Raw genomic sequence first — 6,827 nt, 5'->3', positions numbered from 1 at the left:
ATATGTATAAACTAATATAATTGACAAAAGCACATAACAAAATTACTGAAATTTTAAAATGAAAATGAAAACCGAAAATATAAAAACAAAAGCTAATTCAAAATAATAAATAAATACTACATAAATAATACTGAAATAGCACTGGACCAAATGTCTTTGAGGTCATGGTGTCTGTTCAGGGTGGTACATAATTCAAAATGTTTGTATAACTACCGGTTGACTATCGGTAGTTGAAGGTCAACCAAACATTGTGCGCAATGCAAATGCAATGTTTGGCATTTTGGGGCTGTCTATTACCCTTATTTACTGAGCTGTTTTGTTAGCTCTGTATAGCCTAAAAAGTAGCTTAAGGTATAAGATGGACACTGGGAAAAGAAAGAGTGAATCGAGCAATACGCTATGTACCAGGCATGCCCTTAACATATGCAATTTGTTTTTCTGCACTTGTCGAAGGGATAACGCCAATCTCTGACCCCACTGCAAACTTAAGCAGGTCCCCCGATGCCCGGCCTTCATGAATCTTTTAGGCAGAGGGAGTCTGGAGTTCAAAGTTTCTGTGAACTCGAGAAATAATAAGCTGCCTGATTAGCGTTGCTAAAAATACCAGCATGGTCAAAAGGAGCCAGGTGGTAGGATGGGCCTCCGGCATATTTGCATGTTCAGAGGCCGATCAGATACACAGAGACACGCCATACAATGAAAGGGGCCCTCCGCTGGCGCTTTTAAACGTGACACCAGCCCCTCAACACACGTTTTTATATACAGTAAATGTATGTTACAGTAGTATCGCATTGTGCCTTTCTTCTGCCAGGTCATTTTTGCTTAATATAGGAAATATACACTTTTGCTTTCATTGTCCTTTCTATTAACAGTAATGTTGCTCCTCTTTTCATCAAAATAGACTTAAAGTCAACATGAAATGGTCGTTACATCCATTTTACTAATGTAACATACTGTACTTCTGTGCGGGACTTGGAATTTATTCATAAGGAAAGTTATTTCAGAGCAGTGTTATTTTAGTATCATTGAGATTTTCATTTTCATTTTTGTTAAAGTTTTAATTGTTGTGTTTTTGTCATTTTTATTTTTGTCTATACGTATAGAGTTTAAAAAAATATTTTTAAATATTTCATTCCAGTTTTAGTTTGTTATTTTAGTACATCAAAATAAGTAACTTTAAGTTTTAGTTAACTATAATAACCCTGTTTCAGTGTTGAGCAATTTATGTTTTGATGAAACAATATCTTTGAATTGTCCATAATAATGCCTGTAACATATAAATTAATAAAAAAATAAAATGTAGATTTCAAGTTGCTGACTTAAAACTGCACTCGTCAAGCCATTTCATGGAGTTAATTTTCCTGTGTTGATGATGTATTTCCATTTGAATAGATAATCTGTTTTTTAAATTTTTTTAAATAGCCACGTAACTGCCATGATTTACTACTTACTAGTCAGTTGTATGCGGCATAAGGGGGCAGGACATTCTCCTTCAAGAGAGCATCTGATTGGACATAAATCTGTGTAGTGCAAGATGTCATCACTGCTCCATTTTCCTGAAAGAGAAAAACATTTTAAATTTTATATCCAATAAACGTGAATTTAATCAACGTTTAGGAGTAGACCAGCACATAGATGACCTCAAAGCTACCGAAAACACCTCTCATTTTGATATCATGTTGGCTTTAAATTGGTCTTTTACAACATGGCAATGCTGTTTGTGGTCAGGGTAACAAGAAGAGGACAGATTCTTCATTTGTTCATATCGAAAAGACTTTAGTGGTAGAAAACCTGGAATTGCTAAGATGAAAGTCATTTGTTTTCCTGCTCCAGAGATCTGCCACTTGTGCAGACGGCATCAGCCGAGATATTGCGTTAAACTCTCTGTACCATACACGTTTTCTCCTCTCCTTATCCTTCTCTCTCTCCTCCTGTTTTATATTTAACTTTAACCTGTCAATTAAAGAGTGAGAGGGCAAAGAGGAAATAAGAGAGACAGGGAGAGAGAGACAGCAAGAAGCACAGAACTAATTTGGCAACTGTGTAATTTTAATTAGCTGTTTTGATAATTAAACTAATTAGTTCCCCTGTGTTTCCACTACGTGCTACTGACTGGAGTTTTTTTCTTTTTACAACACAGCTTCAGAGCTCCACTCCGTCAGTTAATTAGTCACTTTTGCATCAGAAAGCTTTATTGATAGCCTTAATTTGCAGTTGAAATGAGAAATCTGCTGTCAATAATTCGGATAATTGCCTGCTGTTTGATTGTGGAGAACAAAAGTGGCAGGCCTTTAAGTTTGAAGCTGTTGGAAATCCCTCGGGTAATTTCCTGGATGCTTAGCTCTCCGTCCAATCTACATATCAGCAAATAACACCGCCGTCCACAACATCTCAACCCTGCTAACAAGACAGGAATCCTGCCAAATGAGGAACGCTTTGACCCGCCCCACCTACGTTTCCCATCATGCTCTCCTCTTCTCGTCTGCCTCAGCCCTCCTCCCCACTCCTCACACCCAGTGTCCTACGTGCGCGGTAATTGAGGAAGGAGGGTGGGGGGAGAGAGACAGAAAGTTGCAGCTTTGGTTTGTAGCTAATTAGTGTCCTTGGAATTAAATGAGCAGCTCTTTGTGCACCTCCAGCTCCTGCGGCCCATGTTTGTGAATTGAATAATTGATTCCCCTCCTCTAATCAGAGAGCGACATAATGAGCCAGTTTAATTAAATGGGGATCTAACCTGGCGAACACTGGGAAAATATTTGCTCGTTTACAGCTAATCAGAAATAACAGAGCGAGATGGTTCGGGGGGTGGGGGCTGGAAACCAAAAAGAATTTGTCTGATTGTGCGCTTCGAAAGAGGGGAATCTTAAAACGGTGCACGTTGCTGAAGGAATATATGAGAAAATGCAATGCTAGGTTTGACGTTTCTCAACGTTGGGGCCTAAAGTGAGAAAAACTCGGCTCTTTGACTTCTCTTCTGGTATTTTCGGTGGGCCCTGGGCAATGGGATGATGGTAACAGATTGACCTTTCCTTATCAGAGGCGAAACACGCTGACACGCCCCTCATGGGCAGCACCCCAGGATGAGGTCGAGATAGTCGAGGTACCCCTGAGCATTTACCTCTCTGCCTCTTCTCACCTCCTTGATGTGCCACTAGAGGCACCACTTACCCTCAAAGGCTTGTGGATCCTACAGACCTTTAAGTACGCTAAGATAAAATAATGGTGGCTCAAAGGTGTCTATGGCCAGCCACCAACTGGGTGATGGAGATGGATCCAATTTGTAAAAAAAAAAAAAAAAAAATGCTTAAGAGTCTGGGTTTCAGCCTGGCACAGTCTGAAGGATTAAAAAGTGTGTTGCAGGATGTTACACTTTACAATAGGGTTCAATTAGTATATTTTTTAAGCATTTATCGATTTAGGTTAAATTATACATACAATATTGTTCATTCATGTTTGCTTATTTTTATTTTTAAATATTATTTTTAATTAACACTTGCTGTAAAAGTATTCTTTATTGTTAGTTCACGATACCTAATGCACTAATGTTAACAAATTGAAACTTATTGTAAATATGGTAAAATTGGCAATGGTAAAAAAAATGGCCACGGAAGTGTTTTGTAAGCCTGAGGAAGGAACAGTAGACTGACTAAAATGTTGCCAAGATTTCTGTGATGATGCAACTTGACTAGTGTGAGGGATTTATATTTTTCTAGTTTATACTGTTAAATGGTAGAAGAATCCAAAAGAGAATCCAAAGAAAAATCCAAAATAAACTCCAAAATAAAATTATTTTATAATAAAATAATTATTTAAAAAATGAAATATTTAGTAAATTGTTATTTTATTGCTACATTTTATTGCCTGCCATCTGCTGAATTTGTAGTTTCCAAATACAACGTGCCCTAAACTTCCCGACAACCTCACATGTTGTTCATTTGGAGTTTGGCTGGATTTGTGTTGATATTAGTTTACTAAAACACATCAGCACTATAAGAGGGCCGCCGTGGGACAGAAGTGGATCACTGAAAGAATACACACTCATCTTGCCCCAGCCTCCTCGCCCTCCTCAACCCCCCAATGAAAAATGAAATACTGCATTGAAATTCCACACCAGAGGAAGGATAGAGAGAAGCTAAAGCTTTGAAGCTCCAGCCTGTCAGTCTTTTTTGTGTTTTTGTGTGTATGAAAGAGAGAGAGCGAGAGGATGAGTGAGAGAGTTCCATGTTCTAGTGCTCTCTCTCCTTCTCTTTCTTTTTCTCCATTCCATTCCTCTGTCTCTCTCTGTCCCTCTCTACCTCTCCCACCACTCGATTCCACAGGCCCCTTTTCTTTTCCACCTCTGTCATTCCCAAGAGCATGCACAAATCAGAAACACAGATTTGAAAAAAGTTGGGTTTGTGGACTTTGGAAAGGAGAAAGGAAAACATCCCTTTGCTTTTGAACTTGCCAAGCAGCAAAACCACACCTTGGCCATATCTCGGTTTTGTCTGATGAAGAGAACAACAAAGGGTGGAAGAAGAATTAAGAAAGAAAAGGTAAACAAACAACATACAACACTGGTCAACGTGGACAACCTGCTTTCCTTTAAACGCTACATGAAACACCTGAAGTTTACAACATCACTCCCTAAGGGAAGAATTGAATTTTTTCTTGTTTTCACTTTATTTTATCCTTTTTAAACTTGTTCCCTAAATCCAGGATTGTCATTTATTCGATCCAGAATAAGCTAATGTTATTTATTTTAATTATTAGCTATCAATCATCATTTACTCACCCGCATGTCATTCCAAACCCCTATGTCTTTCTGCACAGTATTTCTATTATAAAACATAGAGTCATTTTGATTCATTGTACTTGTTGCTCTCTTTCACATCAGGGGGAACTCCTATTAAAATATGTAACCGAGCATAATTTTGGCATTTAAAAACATTAATACTGTGTGAGAAATATATTAAGGTTGATATTATCAAGAAAATATGTCTCTAGAATTAAATAGTAGGTTTTTAAATATTTTATAATTTTTGTATTTTACATTCAAAATAAAAAAGCCAAAGCCAAAGCCATAGCTAGTTGGTAAACTTTTATCTGGAAAATATTTACTTTATATTATGTATTTTATTAATACTTCAAGCCAACACAATGTTGACAGCCCTAGATAAAATATATTTTTGAAAAAGCTGACTTTTCTGTGGACCTCACATGACTGGTTCATGGTCCATACGTTCACTATATTCCCAGTCGACAGACAATAATTTAGTGTGAAAAGGATTAATTTGGTCATAGAATAAACTATAAATAGCCCAACAGTATGTGTACAGAAAGTAATTAAGCACTTATAATTGACAACCATATTCACATGCAACCTGAACCTGGCTGATGATGACCTTCAAATGCTTTGAGAAATATCATCTCTCATTCTAACGTTACCGCAGGGGATATATCTCGAAGTTCTGGTCCACGTGAGAGCCAAATCCACCATCTATCCTCCATCTTTATAGAGAAAGGCGCGTGTACGCGATGAGACACTGTGGCTGAATATCAGACAGACAGAGGAGGATAACGAGCCTCATCCTTGCCGTTCATTAGTGCCGAGAACTCCCTAGCCTCGAGGGATGGGATAATTCCCACGGTAACCATTGCACATTCTTAACAAGCAACTATGCTGAACTTGCTCTGAGTGAGTGCTGCAGCTAGTCCACCTGATTTGGCGGGTCCAGCCCACAAGTGTGTGCTTGGTAATATGAGAATGATTAGCAGGGTCTTATGGGACACTTTGATCCCCCACTGACACCCCTTGCTCATGTTTGCAAACAAACACAGAGCCTTCTTTACAGAAAACAAGGTATTTAGCAGCCATTGAGAGTTAGTTGTGTAACACTTTTAATATGGTGTCTGACTAGCATTAGCAGTTCCAATTCATCCCAAAGGGTTCAAGTCTGGGTTTTGCGTAGTTCAGGGCAAGTTCTTTCACTCAAGACTCCATTTCAATTTCTTTAGGACCTGAATGTTTGTCTAGGGAGTTGTATGCTTGATTTTATGCACCTTTTAGCAATTAGCAAGAGGTGTCCATGTAGTTTTGGTCATGTAGTGCAGCTAATTTCTTCGCTGTCACCTTATTGTGCGATTTTGTGCTTTTGAAAGAAAACACTATGATTATTTAGCCTCAGGAGTGTGTGTTTTCTGGGCGAAGGCCTTGAAGAGAAGCATTAACATTCGTTTGCCACTTTGAGGGGGCAGCCATTACTAATCGCTAAGAAATTTCCTTACTACCTGAGGGCCTGTCAGGTTGTAAATGAAAAGGAATTAAGAAGAAATCCATACGTTTCTACACCCAACCCCCTTCTCTTGAGTTCACTCTCCCAGCTTGCGCACACTAGATGGGAGTCTATCATTAGCAGACCAAATTAAACATTAGCTCTTCGGCTGCCGGTAGTTTGGGCTAATTGCTAATCAGCAGTAAAAGTTGCCTGGCACGGAATATTGCTTACCATAAGCTAAAGGTAATTTGCTGCTTGAGACAAGCTAGGCCAACTTGTCTGTTGTTGTCCAGAGTCCGTTCCTAATTACTGCCGGAGGGCGATGACAGTCATTCAATGGAGATTAAGACTGAGGCGAAAAAATGGAAATGCGCCATAATGCAGGAATGAGCTAGAAATGCTTCTGTCTGCTTTTCTTTAATTTCCCCACTCTCGCTCTGTTTCCCTTCTGCACTCTGTTCATTACCAAGAGGGATGGATTCTCACATGGCAAATCGACAGCAAGGAAGCTTGTTGACAGCCAAAGAGTCACTTGAACTGAACTTAGATCATCAAAAGATTCCTTGAGCT

General features: G+C 38.8%; 1 long non-coding RNA gene across 7 annotated transcripts in view; it reads right to left on the bottom strand.

Moving 5' to 3' along the window:
* Positions 1–6,827, bottom strand: part of LOC107694247 (uncharacterized) — a 23,000-nt gene that overhangs the window by 1,097 nt on the left and 15,076 nt on the right. Inside the window, exons 1-2 of one of the 7 annotated variants that reach the window (XR_001634838.1) lie at positions 5,428–5,519; positions 1,452–1,556 (exon numbers count right to left, since the gene is read on the bottom strand). This is a non-coding gene — a long non-coding RNA (uncharacterized LOC107694247). The other 6 variants (XR_001634841.1, XR_001634835.1, XR_001634839.1 and 3 more) reach the window with 6 other exon arrangements.

Source organism: Sinocyclocheilus anshuiensis, unplaced genomic scaffold (genome assembly GCF_001515605.1).
Source record: "Sinocyclocheilus anshuiensis isolate Anshui unplaced genomic scaffold, SAMN03320099.WGS_v1.1 scaffold1316, whole genome shotgun sequence".
Lineage (NCBI taxonomy): Eukaryota > Metazoa > Chordata > Actinopteri > Cypriniformes > Cyprinidae > Sinocyclocheilus > Sinocyclocheilus anshuiensis.
Note: the sequence above shows the minus strand (reverse complement) of the source record. Positions and strands in the feature narration are given on the sequence as shown.